The sequence below is a fragment of the Hyperoodon ampullatus genome (genome assembly GCF_949752795.1).
Source record: "Hyperoodon ampullatus genome assembly, chromosome: 4".
NCBI classification, from domain to species: Eukaryota; Metazoa; Chordata; class Mammalia; order Artiodactyla; family Ziphiidae; genus Hyperoodon; species Hyperoodon ampullatus.
Genome location: NC_136917.1, coordinates 102784405 through 102798303, shown reverse-complemented (window position 1 = coordinate 102798303; position 13899 = coordinate 102784405).

Sequence of the window (13899 nt, the reverse complement as noted above, 5' to 3'; positions counted from 1 at the left end):
CTGGCCGGTGGGAGATTATTGCAGGGAAAGACTGGATTGTAAAATAGTCATGATCCTGAAGAGGATAAAGTAGGAAAGAACAAAAGACCCAAATGTTATTCTTTTTCTAGCACTAGCTTTTCTCAACCTCACAAAGCTTGATGATTTTGTTCTAATCATATATATATATATTTTTTTTCTGTCTCTGCAATGATGGTAACTCCAAATGAATGAAATGTTGGCCATTGGCTTGGAGACAGTGGTGGCCAATAGTTAGAGGGCAAAGCTGATTAAGTGAAATGCATAAAAATCACCAAAACACTGGTAAGAAAGACCCATCAGAGACTAGTGTGGGGCTGAAAGCCAAGAGATCTGTCTCCTGGTGGATATGGGGGACAGTGAAGGATGAGAGGAGAGTTGTGGTGGACAGGTAGTCCAGAGATGCCTCGGTGGTCAGACTCACGTTCAACGAATGGGCATGGCGCAGGCATGTCTGGTAATGACAGCAAGTCAAGCAGACTTTTCAGGGGACTGGGAAGCCTGGATGATAACAGAAGATGGGGGTGAGGATGGAGCAGTTTTTTCTTTTATAGCTGTGTGGCATATGCATACATTGGCCGAGAAGTCCAGAAACTACCAGGTTGTACACTGAGTGGGGTGTGTATGTGTGAGAGAAAGAGATCATCATTATAACAACCAGAATACTAGCATATCTTACAGCAGCCATTGTGCTTTCTACTCTTATTTGGTGCTTCTACTCTTATCTTATTTGGTCCTCTTAACAGCCCAATGAGGTGAATACTATTATATCCATTTTGTAAACAAGGAAACAAGCTTGGGATGATGAAGTAAGTTGTCCAAACATATACAGTTGGTAAAAGATGGTGCTAGGATTTGAACCTGTGCTCTTAAATCATTAGGCCATACTGCAAGCAAGTCAGTAGGCTTATTTGTTAATAACTCCTCCAAGAGGGCTCCTGTAACCATCCTTTCCTCCCCTAGTTTGGATTATATATTTCTCTTCTTTTTTTTTTTTTTTTTTTTTTCGGTGGTACGCGGGCCTCTCACTGTTGTGGCCTCTCCCGTTGTGGAGCATAGGCTCCAGACGCGCAGGCTCAGCGGCCATGGCTCACGGGCCCAGCCGCTCCGCGGCATGTGGGATCTTCCCGGACGGGAGCACGAACCCGTGTCCCCTGCATCGGCAGGCGGACTCTCAACCACTGCGCCACCAGGGAAGCCCTATATTTCTCTTCTTTGTACACAGCACCTTTTAAGACCCTGTTCCTTAATAATCTTTTATATAGTTTGTACATTAATTGCCTCTTGCATAATACTCCAAGCCTCTTAAGGGCAGTCTCCATGTCTTATCTAGTGCTCAAGTGTTAATCATTTTTATATCTCCAGCATTAGCATAGTGCCTGGCAAATAATACTCGCTCAATAAGTATTTATTGATATGTGATATATTGATAATGGAGTGTTATCTTTAAGCAATTTTCCATTGTAAGATTGTAGAATCTTTTTTTTAACATACACATATTAAAGTGCACAAATCTTAAATTTACAGCTTGATTTTTACTTATTTATTTAAATTTATTTATTATATTTATTTATTTTTGGCTCTGTTGGGTCTTCGCCGCTGCGCACGGGCTTTTCTCCAGTTGTGGTGAGCGGGGGCCACTCCTCGTTGAGGTACGCGGGCCTCTAATTGCCGTGGCTTCTCCCGTTGTGGAGCACAGGCTCTAAGTGCGCAGGCCTCAACAGTCATGGCACTCAGGCTTAGTAGTTGTGGCTCACGGGCTTATTTGCTCCACGGCATGTGGGATCTTCCCAGACCAGGGCTCAAACCCATGTCCCCTGCATTGGCAGGCGGACTCTCAACCACTGCGCCACCAGGGAAGCCCCTGTAAGATTGTAGAATCTTATGGGAAGTATTCCCAGAGGATCACATGAGACTGAAGAATTAAAAATAAGATTTAAGTTTCAAACCATCATTTTATAAAAGTATGCCGATTGCCACAAGGTCACCATCGTGATGTATTATCCAATACTAGTTAAAGCAAATAAGGATTACTATTTGCTAAAGTTTTATGGTTATAAAGTAATAATCATATTAAAATTCATATATCCTCTTTGGGCATTTTCTACTTATATTACATTTGGTACATTGTTTACAACTGATGAACAAAGAGTCTTCCAGCCTGCTTTTGATTGCTTAGGAAAAATCCAGTTGTGTGCCACAGCAGAGAGCAAAATACAAGACTAAGAATTTGGGAAGTTAAATGAAACTTGTAATATTGTTTATCTGTATTTTAACAGTGTTTCACAGCTGACATTTAATAAAGTATTCTGAACAGATTTGCAAGTAGGTAATAGGTTTGTTTCAAAGATTTCAATTATGTAATATTTTATTTGCTACATATATTTAGATTATGTATAGGTGATGTCTCTCTTAGAAATTAAAATCACTAAAAACATTTCTGAAGACAAACATTTCTTCATTCATAGGTTTGGTAAATTCAACAGTCTGGTATGTGAAACCCTGGTCATTAAAAATATATATTATTTTAAAATGATTACATATATTGTTGACTATTGAACAACTTGAGGGTTATAGGCACCAACCTCCCCCGTCCCCTGTGCATATAATCCATGTATAACTTTATAGTCAGCCCTCCGTTTCCCAGGTTCCTCTGAACCCAATGTCCTGCAGCCTCTGATTCAACCAACCCTAGGCAACCTTGGATAGCCTAGTACTGTAGTATGTATTTAGTGGGAAAAAAATCCACATATCCATGCAGTTCAAACCCATGTTGCTCAAGGGTCACCTATATTTTTAAGTATGTTTTTATTTTTAAAAATAATGAAATAATTAGGTGGAAAATAATGCAATATTTGCTGTGGAGAAGCAGATTTTTATGCATTTATGACTTGAGATGTAACATTCTAGATACTTGCAAGATATCACAAAGCATGAGCAATGGTTAGTACTGTGGATTAAATTTTTTTGTATAAATTTAACTCTGAAAATATGGATTACTTTTCCTTTAATAATGAAAAGAAAAGCTTTAGGGATGTGGTTAGTGTATTATCTTATATGCTTTACTAAACAAAGGGGATCTATGATTAAATTATATAATTAACAAAGACAAAACAATCATAGTTAAATTTAGAGAAAGTGTAGTCAGTGAGTAGAAATATACAATCATGTAATTCTGAATTTTCACTTCTGGAAGACGAAACACAATATAAGGTAGAGAGCTTCAAAATACCCACATATTTTTCTTCACAATTATGAAACTCCAAAGAGCTTTAAATATATTATATTCAATGTCCAGTCTGTCAATGCAGGACTCATTAATTGTTACTGTTGAATTGTTATTCTTTTTTACAAGAGGGCTTACTTTCCCAAAACAATGTTTAGTTATTAATAAACAACTCTTTAAATGATTGAAAACATTGTTTTCCACAAATTTATACATTTGGCACTCATTGTTTTGTAATATGTTAAAAGTGTATTTTCTTATATATATATATATATATATATATATATATATATATATATATATACACACACACACACACACACACACACACACTATATTTGCTATACTATATATATGTAGAATTTGCTGTGGGGACTTACATGTGTTTACTCACTAGAACACGGAGAATAGAAATATCCCATTGCCTGAGCAGAGCTAATAGTTTGTGGTGTTATCTCATTTCCCAGAAGATAACTTTCTGTAAGAACATGTGTTTTCTTTAAAAAAGTAAATAAAATTAAAAAGAACTCTAGCCTGCACGCAGCAACGAAGACCCAACGCAGCCAAAATTAAAAATAAATAAATAAATAAATTTATTTATTTAAAAAAAAAGAACTCTATCATAGAGACTTGTGATATTTGTGTTTAGAAGAAACAATCTTTAACTCCACTTGCTTGATAAATAGGGTACATAAAAAGATTAGGTATGAAAAGAAGACAGCTAAGGAGCTCTAGAGAGAAAAAATACTTTTGACTATTTACATAATTCTTAAAACATAAAATGATGAAGGTGGTGGGCTAAGCTCTTCACGCGCTTTATATCATTTGATCTTAACAACAATACAGTTATCCTTGTTTTACAGATGAGGAAATTGAGGCTTAGAAAGGTTGAGTAACTTGTTCAAGGTCACACCCTGAGTGGCAGAGTTATCTGTACAGAAATGCAGTTTAAGAGGGAATATAAACAAATAGTTACAATAGAGATATGTATGCAATAGACAGAGTTACTAGTAGGATTATTATAGCGTTAGGGAGCATCTAGCAAGTATAGTGAAGCCTGATCCAGTGTTCAGGTAGAGCTTTCCCAAAAGAGTTGAGATTCACTAGCGAGGAGAGGGAAATTGGAGGAGTGCTTAATGATCAATCTAGAGAAGTAAACAGAGGCCAGATTTTCAGAACCTTACAGTGAGAACATTTATGTTATTGATTGTCCTGGTTGGGACACTTGAGAGTGAAAAGGAGGCCAATAATGTCTGTGTTGGTACAACAGAAATGAACAAAACCTGTTCGGGCAAACCAGGAATTCACTGAGATGAGGAACATGAGAAGGAGTGAAGATGATAGTGAATTTGTATTTGTTCAGTTTCATATTTGTTCATTTAAAAAATTTTTGATTTTTACACTTCTGAAACAATTAAAAATTGTTTTAATTGTTAAATTTGTTTTAATGTAAACAATTAAAAATAGAAAACTTCCAGGCATAAAAAAGTACAAAGACTTTTTTTCCTGAACCATTTGGAAGTAATTTGCCAGTGTGCTGCTCCACTAGCCCTGAATACTTTACTGTGTATTTCCTATAAATAAGGACATTTGCCTACATAAACATAACACAACCGTGGAAATCAGGTCATTGACATTATAATGACTACCATCTACTCCACAAATCCCAATCAAGTTTGTTGTCTTAATACTATCCTTTAGAGCAAAAGGATACAGTTCAGAATCACCTGCTGCATATAGTTATCATGCCTCCTTAGTCTCCTTCAGTTGGGAGCAGCAAAACAATCTTTCCTGGTTTTTAATGACCTTGACATTTTGAAGATTACAGATCGGTTGTTTTATGGACTATACCTCTGGGCCTTTTCCAGCCTGGGTTCTGGAAGGGAATTAAACCCTAACATTCTAAATCATCTATTGTATGAAAAAATTAACTTCTCTCAGTACACCTAAAACAGTATTAGTTATGAAGCATTCTTGAGAGAGTTGAGGAAATAGTCACTGTATTCTCTGGCTCAGCTGAAGAAAGCTAAATTATTAGATTTTGACAGGAATACCTCGAAAGTGATGATGTTTTCTTCTCATTGAATCCCTTTAGATGACATACAATTTTGATTTGTCCCATTACTAATGGTCACTTGATTAAGGATGTGACTGTCAAGATTCTCAACAATGAAGTTTTTTTTTTATTTTGGTAACTAGTAAGTATTTTGCAGGGAAATTCTTTGAGACTGCAAGTATATCATTCCTAATCAAACTTTCAATATACTCATTTATTTATTTATAGTACTATTGAGCCTTAATTCATTACTATCATTATTTATCTTGATGTTCAAATTGTGCCCAATTTAGCTAGAGGAAACCCCTTCCAGGTAGCTTGTGTGTCTCTTGACATGTTTCCATCACTTTTTTACTACTTTCTTCCTTTCTGGTACAAGATATTAACAAATTTATCTTGTACTTTCCCTACCCTAGCCCTGGAATCAGCCATTTTAGACCTGAGTCTTTTTAGCAGCGAATAATATTTAGAAGACAGGATCTGGGCACTATCTATGCTCTTTGCTTTTGGAGTGTTGTGCTTGAAGGCTATCTCAGTGAAGAGAGCTAGGACATATATGCATGTATATATGAATGTATGTACACACCTTTGCGTTATATCTATCTATCTGGCCATGAATGTACACTGATACCATCAGTTCTAATCTAGTACCTCAGAGTTTCTTCTAATTTTCTTCCTTTACATATATGTTACCCCCTTTTTTGATGCTGAGAAACCTGGCTCCCTTTGGCCTTATTAGATTTACTTGTTTAGCCAATCTCCCTGTCTGTAATCAATCTCTCCTTTCCACTGCTATCCCTTCTCCCATATAGATGTACTCTTCTCCTGTGTGGGCTCTGTTATCCACATCGAACTGCCCCTCTACATGGATGTATCCTCACCCTACTCAGACTGGGCCTCTCCACACTGGACTGACCTTTCTGTGATGCCGTCTTCACCCTGTACCAGGTGGGCTCTGACTCACATGCTGCCATTGTTTCTTCCTCCTGGGCCCTTCCTTCCACAAGCAGGGCAGATATACAACTACTTTAATTTAGTTGTGAATGAGAAGAGAAAGGGCAGTAGCTAAAAGGTGACTCATTCAGGAAAGAATTGTTTTTTTATAAGATGCCCATCTGGAGGGTAAGGTTAAAGATATATCAATAGAAGAGACAGAGATAATTGATAAAGCTGCTTCTCTCAGAAGGTAGAAGAGAATGGGATCTAAGAGCATAATCCTAAGGATTAGTTTTAAATATGAGAAAAGACCATGTTCCCACTCCAGCAGAGACCAGGAGGGAAGAATGGGTTTAATACAGGTTTGTTTGAGAGTTTCCCGCCTGGAAGAGGAGTAAATTTCCATCCTATGGCTTTTACTTTCTCTGTATGGACGTTGTTGAGAAGGAGTGATTTAGTTGGAGATTTGAGGAGAGTGGAGAAGGTTCTAAAATCACTGTGGAAAATGAGAAGTGAAATGAGCAAAAACACAGGAAGATTTCTGCGTGGCATGGAAAATCTAACTGAAAATAGAAACTGAAAATGAGTGAAGACACTAACCCGAATGGTTGCAGTATTTTCTCCAGCAGTCCCAGCACTAGGAGTGGAGAAGGCAGTTTTTATCAGGCAAACAGTTAAATAGAAAGACATGGTGCAAGTAAGTTAAGGATATTGGCTAGAGAGAGGTTGACATGAAGGAAATGAATATTGAATGTTGAATAGTTCTTTTGTAAAGAAAAATTTACTGAAGTGTAGTTGATTTACAATGCTGTGTTAGTTTCAGGTGTACAGCAAAGTGATTCAATTATATATATATTATTTTGTATATTTAGATTCTTTTCCATTATATGTTATTACAAGATACTGAGTATAGTTCCCTGTGCAACAAGTATGTCCTTGTTGGTTATCTATTTTATATACAGTAGTGTGTATATTTTAATCCAAAACTCTTTTAATTTATCCCTCCCCCTCTTTTCCCTTTGGTAACCATAAGTGTGTTTTCTGTGTCTGGGAGTCTATTTCTGTTTTGTAAATAAGTTCATTTGTATCATCGTTTTAGATTCCACATAGAAGTGATATCATATGATATTTGTCTTTCTCTGTTTGACTTACTTCACTTGGTATGATAATCTCTAGGCCCATCCATGTTGCTGCAAATGTCATTATTTCATTCTTTTTTATGGCTGAGTAATAGTCCATTGTATATATATACCACATCTTCTTTATCCTGAAATGAATAGTTCTTTAAACTGTTAGAAAAGCAAGGAAAGAAAGGAGGGTTCTGGAATAGGGACAGTAGATGGGTCATGCCTATCCCAAGGTCCTTGTGTGATTTGGTCCCAAACAGTAAGAAACCAACTCTGTCTCACTTAAAGGTATGTGTTTAGAGGTGGGAAGGGAAAGGATTTATTATATGTATATTGAGTAACTCACAGAATTTAAAATCAGGCTGAACAATCATGCCTCAAAAATACAGGAAGCATGCAGCTTTGGTGTTGGAGGTTTTAGGAAGCCTCTTCAGATGATCACTGTGGGGATGAATCTGCTCTACCATCATTTATTCTTATGTTACTGCTCAGGATTCAAATACTGAGGGAAAGGTTAAAGTTTCATGGCTTTGCTTGGGTCAGCTAGGTGGTTGAGGGTTCTACCAAGACTGCCTGAAATGGGATAGGGGTAGTTCCTCAAAAGAAAACAAAGGTGCTGTTAAGAGAAGGAGGAGAATGGATGCTATGCCGGCAAAAACAAAAGATGTTCAGCACTAGTAGATTGCATGTGTGGTATTGAATTTACACAAGATAAAGCATGATTTGATACAGAAGGAAGATGATGAATAAAATACTAATCCTTGTTTTTTTACTTTTATTTTTCTTAATCACAAAAATAATAAATGTACATAGTAAAAATAATTAAAGCTATCTCCTTTTCCCCAAATCTTTTGTGACTGTGTAACAATGACCCAAGATATGACAGCAAAGGGGAGAACTGGGTAGAAGGTGGTAGATCGATTTGAAAGTCATGGCTTGAACATTTTCTGTGGTTCAGGTCTGTCAGGTGCACTGTGGATAGGAAAGTGCATAATGAGAGTTTGGTCTCTTGCTCATAAGTTAAAGTACAAAGCAGTGCATTGAAAACTTTAAAGTCAATACAAATCCAAAGTTGGCTTTACTAAAAATGTCTCCTTTTGGAAAAAACATAAGTAAGTATGTGTCTTCAACTTATATAATAAAATTTATATGATTTTTTATTCTTTTAAAATCTCCTTCCATAAACCCTACATTTAAGAATTGACTTGGTTTTTGTTATCTTTGTTCTTTTTATTGTTCATTATTTTTGAGACAATGCGTAACCTCCTTCCCCCCCTAAAACAACCCCTCCCAGCTTGCTTTCAAAAGTCAACATTTTCGTGCAGTTTATTGAGTAGACTCTACGTTGTGCATATTAACACAGTAATGTTTTTATTTTTCTCCAATCACAATTCCCAATAGTGCTATATAGAATCTTCCAAGACAATTTCTTGGGTACATTCCATAACTTTCTCATCACTTTCAGTTATTAAAAAAACAAAGCAAAACCAGACTAATTTCACTCCAGTGTAAAAATCCAATCTCAAATCTAATTCAAATGTAATCCTCTCAATTCCCTCTACTAGCATCTAACTCCTTTGTTGGGGAGGAGGAATATGAGAGATGGCAGGGGTTGCTTACTGGAGATGAGGAGTACCCCTCCCCACAAGACTACATGATTCTGTTGCTGCTGGTATTCTCTGAGGATGTGGTGGTCTCCTCATAACTTTGTGCAATTTTTAGAGTTGTTTAGCTTCACCTTGGGTCACCACATTACTGAGGACACCTGCAGAGGGAGCACCCATGTCTTCCTGTAGTCTTGCCTTTGGTCCACATCCCAACCATTTCTCCTCTCTTCTTTATATTCCTTCAGATGGTGTCAAACATGGTAGTTCTCATCTGCACCCTCTGAAAGACGAGGAGACCTGGAATGGGTTGGAGGTTTTCTCACCTTCTTCTTAAGTTCCCTATAACATGGTCCCTTTTTGTTCCACTTTCCTGGGCTCAGACAGTAAATCCTCTTCCTTCAAAATCTCCAGAAAAGAAGCAGGCACAATTCTTGGTGTTCACATATGTTCCCAAATTCCAAAGGACACAAGTCAAATTCTCCCCCAGACTCTCTCACGGGGCTCACTGCACTTTGAAGGCAGGCATCAGGTTGGTCTCTAGGTACCTGACTCTGCAAGTCTTCAGCCAGGTAGCAGGCTGTCAACCTTCCCTCTTTGTAAGTACCCACTTTTTGTCTTCCATTGAAACTCCACGCTCCCTTGGCTTCTGGAGGGTTGATGGGAAATACTTTTCTGCTGACCTAGGACTGAGATGTTGGTTGGGAGGAGCAGAGGTGGTTCTGAGTAAGTCCTTCAGGAGGCTTTTGGCCCCAGTGGTTGGAGAAGCCTTTTTTTTTTTACTTTCGAATTTTATTTATTTATTTATTTCTACAGCACATTCTTATTAGTTATCTATTTTATATATATTAGTGTCAATTATATGATATATGTCAATCCCAATTCATCCCACCGCCCCACTCCCCCCTGCTTTCCCCACTCGGTGTCCATACATTTGTTCTCTACATCTGTGTCTCTATTTCTGCCTTGCAAACCGGTTCATCTATACCATTTTTCCAGATTCCACATATATGTGTTAATAAACAGTATGTGTTTGTCGCTTTCTGACTTACTTCACTCTGTATCACAGTCTCTAGGTCAATCCACATCTCCACAAATGACCCAATTTTGTTCCTTTTTATGGCTGAGTAATATTCCATTGTATATATGTACCACATCTTCTTTATCCATTCATCTGTCGATGGGCATTTATGTTGCTTCCATGACATATCTATTGTAAATAGTGCTGCAGTGAACATTGCGGTGCATGTGTTTTTTTGAATTATGGGTTTCTCTGGGTATATAGTGGGATTGCTGGGTCATGTAATTATATTTTTAGATTTTGAAGGACCCTCCATACTGTTCTCCATAGTGGCTGTATCAATTTACATTCCCACCAACAGTGCAAGAGGGTTCCCTTTTCTCCACATCCTCTCCAGCAATTGTTGTTTGTAGATTTTCTGATGATATCTATTCTAACTGGTGTGAGGTGATTACCTCATTGTAGTTTTGATTTGCATTTCTCTAACAATTAGTGATGTTGAGGAGCTTTTCATGTGCCTCTTGGCCATCTGTAGGTCTTCTTTGGAGAGGTGTCTATTTAGGTCTTCTGCCCATTTTTGGATTGGGTTGTTTGTTTTTTGAATATCGAGCCGCACGAGCTGTTTATATATTTTGGAGATTAATCCTTTGCCCATTGATTCGTTTTCAAATATTTTCTCCCATTCTGAGGGTTGTCTTTTCATCTTGTTTATAGTTTGCTTTGCTGTGCAAAAGCTTTTAAGTTTCTTTAGGTCCCATTTGTTTATTTTTGTTTTTATTTCCATTACTTTGGGAGATGGGTCAAAAAAGATCTTGCTGTGATTTATGTTAAAGAGTGTTCTTCCTGTGTTTTCCTCTAAGAGTTTTATAGCGTCTGGTCTTACATTTAGGTCTTTATCCATTTTGAGTTTATTTTTCTGCATGGTCTTAGGGAGTGTTCTAATTTCACTCTTTTACATGTAACTGTCCAGTTTTCCCAGCACCACTTATTGAAGAGACTGTCTTTTCTCCATTGTATATCTTTGCCTCCTTTGTCATAGATTAGTCATCCATAGCTGCATGGGTTTGTCTCGGCTTTCTATCCTGTTCCATTGATCTATATGTCTGTTTTTGTGCCAGCACCATACTGTCTTGATTACTGTAGCTTTCTGGTATAGTCTGAAGTCTTTTTTTTTTTTTTTCCCCTCAAGATTACTTTGGCTATGTGGGGTATTTTGTGTCTCCATACAAATTTTAAGATGTTTTGTTCTAGTTCTGTAAAAAATGCCATTGGTAATTTGATAGGGATTGCATTGAATCTGTAGATTGCTTTGGGTAGTATAGTCATTTTCACAATCTTGAGTCTTCCAATCCAAGAACATGGTATATCTCTCCATCTGTTTGTGTCATTTTTGACTTCTTTCATCTGTATCTTATAGTTTTCTGAGTACAGGTCTTTTACCTTCTTAGGTAGGTTTATTCCTAGGTATTTTATTCTTTTTGTTGCAGTGGTGAATGGGATTGTTTCCTTAATTTCGCTTTCTGATCTTTCATTGTTAGTGTATAGGAATGCAAGATATATCTGTGCATTAGTTTTGCATCCTGAAAATTTACCAGATTCATTGATCAGCTCTAGTAGTTTTCTGGTGGCATCTTTAGGATTTTCTATGTAGTGTATCATGTCACCTGCAAAAAGTGACAGTTTTACTTCTTCTTATCCAATTTGTATTCTTTTCCTTTTTTTTCTTCTCTGATTGTCATGGCTAGGACTTCCAAAACTATGTTGAATTATAGTGGCAAAAGTGGACTTCCTTGTCTTGTTCCTGATCTTAGAGGAAATGCTTTCCATTTTTCACCATTGAGAATGATGTTTGCTGTGGGTTTGCCGTATATGGCCTTTATTATGTTGAGGTAGGTTCCCTCTATGCCCACTTTCTGGAGTTTTTATCATAAATGGGTGTTGAATTTTGTCAAAAGCTTTTTCTGCATCTATTGAGATGATCATATGGGTTTTATTCTTCAATTTGTTAATATGGTGTATCACATTGATTTATTTGTGTATACTGATGAATCCTTGCATCCCTGGGATAAATCCCACTTGATCACGGTATATGATCCTTTTAATGTGTTGTTGGATTCTGTTTGTTAGTATATTGTTGAGGATTTTTGCACCTATATTCATCAGTGATATTCATCTGTAATTTTCTTTTTTTGTAGTATCTTTGTCTGGTTTTGGTATCAGGGTGATGGTGGCCTCATAGAATGAGTTTGGGAGTGTTTCTTCCTCTGCAATTTTTTGGAAGAGTTTGAGAAGGATGGGTGTTAGCTCTTCTCTAAGTGTTTGATAGAATTCACCTGTGAAACCGTCTGGTCCTGGACTTTTGTTTGTTGGAAGGTTTTTAATCACAGTTTCAAGTTCATTACTTCTGGTTGGTCTGTTCATACTTTCTATTTCTTCCTGGTTCAGTCTTGGAAGGTTATACTTTTCTAAGAATTGGTGCATTTCTTCCAGGTTGTCCATTTTATTGACATAGAGTTGCTTGTAGTAGTCTCTTATGATGCTTTGTATTTCTGCATTGTCTGTTGTAACTTCTCCTTTTTCATTTCTAATTTTATTGATTTGAGTCCTCTCCCTCTTTTTCTTGATGAGTCTGGCTAAAGGTTTATCAATTTTATCTTCTCAAAGAACCAGCTTTTAGTTTTATTGATTTTTGCTATTGTTTTCTTTGTTTCTATTTCCTTTATTTCTGCACTGATCTTTATGATTTCTTTCTGTCTACTAACTTTGGGTTTTGTTTGTTCTTCTTTCTCTAGTTCCTTTAGGTGTAAGTTTAGATTGTTTATTTGAGATTTTTCTTGGTTCGTGAAGTAGGATTGTATTGCTATAAACTTCCCTCTTAGAACTGCTTCTGCTGCATCTCATAGGTTTTGGATCGTCGTGTTTTTGTTGTCATTTGTCTCTAAGTATGTTTTGATTTTCTCTTTGAATTCTTCAGTGATCTCTTGGTTATTTAGTAACGTATTATTTAGGCTCCATGTGTTTGTGTTTTTTCTTTTTTTTCCCCTGTAATTTATTTCTAATCTCATAGCATTGTGATCAGAAAAGATGCTTGATATGATTTCAATTTTATTAATTTTTTTTTGTGTGTGTGTGTGTGGTACGCGGGCCTCTCACTGTTGTGGCCTCTCCCGTTGTGGAGAACAGGCTCCAGATGCGCAGGCTCAGCGGCCATGGCTCATGGGCCCAGCCGCTCCGCGGCATGTGTGATCTTCCTGGACCGGGGCATGAACCCGTGTCCCCTGCATCGGCAGGCGGACTCTCAACCTCTGCGCCACCAGGGAAGCTCCGATTTTCTTAAATTTACCAAGGCTTGATTTGTGACCCAAGATGTGATCTATCCTGGAGAATGTTCCATGTGCACTTGAGAAGAAAGTGTAATCTGCTGTTTTTGGATGAGATGTCCTATAAATATCAGTTAAATCTGTCTGGTCTATTGTGTCATTTAAAGCTGTTATCCCTTATTAATTTTCTGTCTGGATAATCTGTCCATTGGTGTAAGTGAGGTGTTAAAGTCCCCCACTATTATTGTGTTACTGTTGATTTCCTCTTTTATAGCTGTTAGCATTTGCCTTATGTATTGAGGTGCTCCTGTGTTTGGTGCATATATATTTATAATTGTTATATCTTCTTCTTGGATTGATCTCTTGATCATTCTGTAGTGTTCTTCCTTGTCTCCTGTAACATTCTTTATTTTAATGTCTATTTTATCTGATATGAGTATTGCTACTTTTGATTCCATTTGCATGGAATATCTTTTTCCATCCCCTCACTTTCAGTCTGTATGTGTCCCTAGGTCTGAAGTGGGTCTCTTGTAGACAGCATATATATGGGTCTTGTTTTTGTGTCCATTCAGCAAGCCTGTGTCTTTTGCT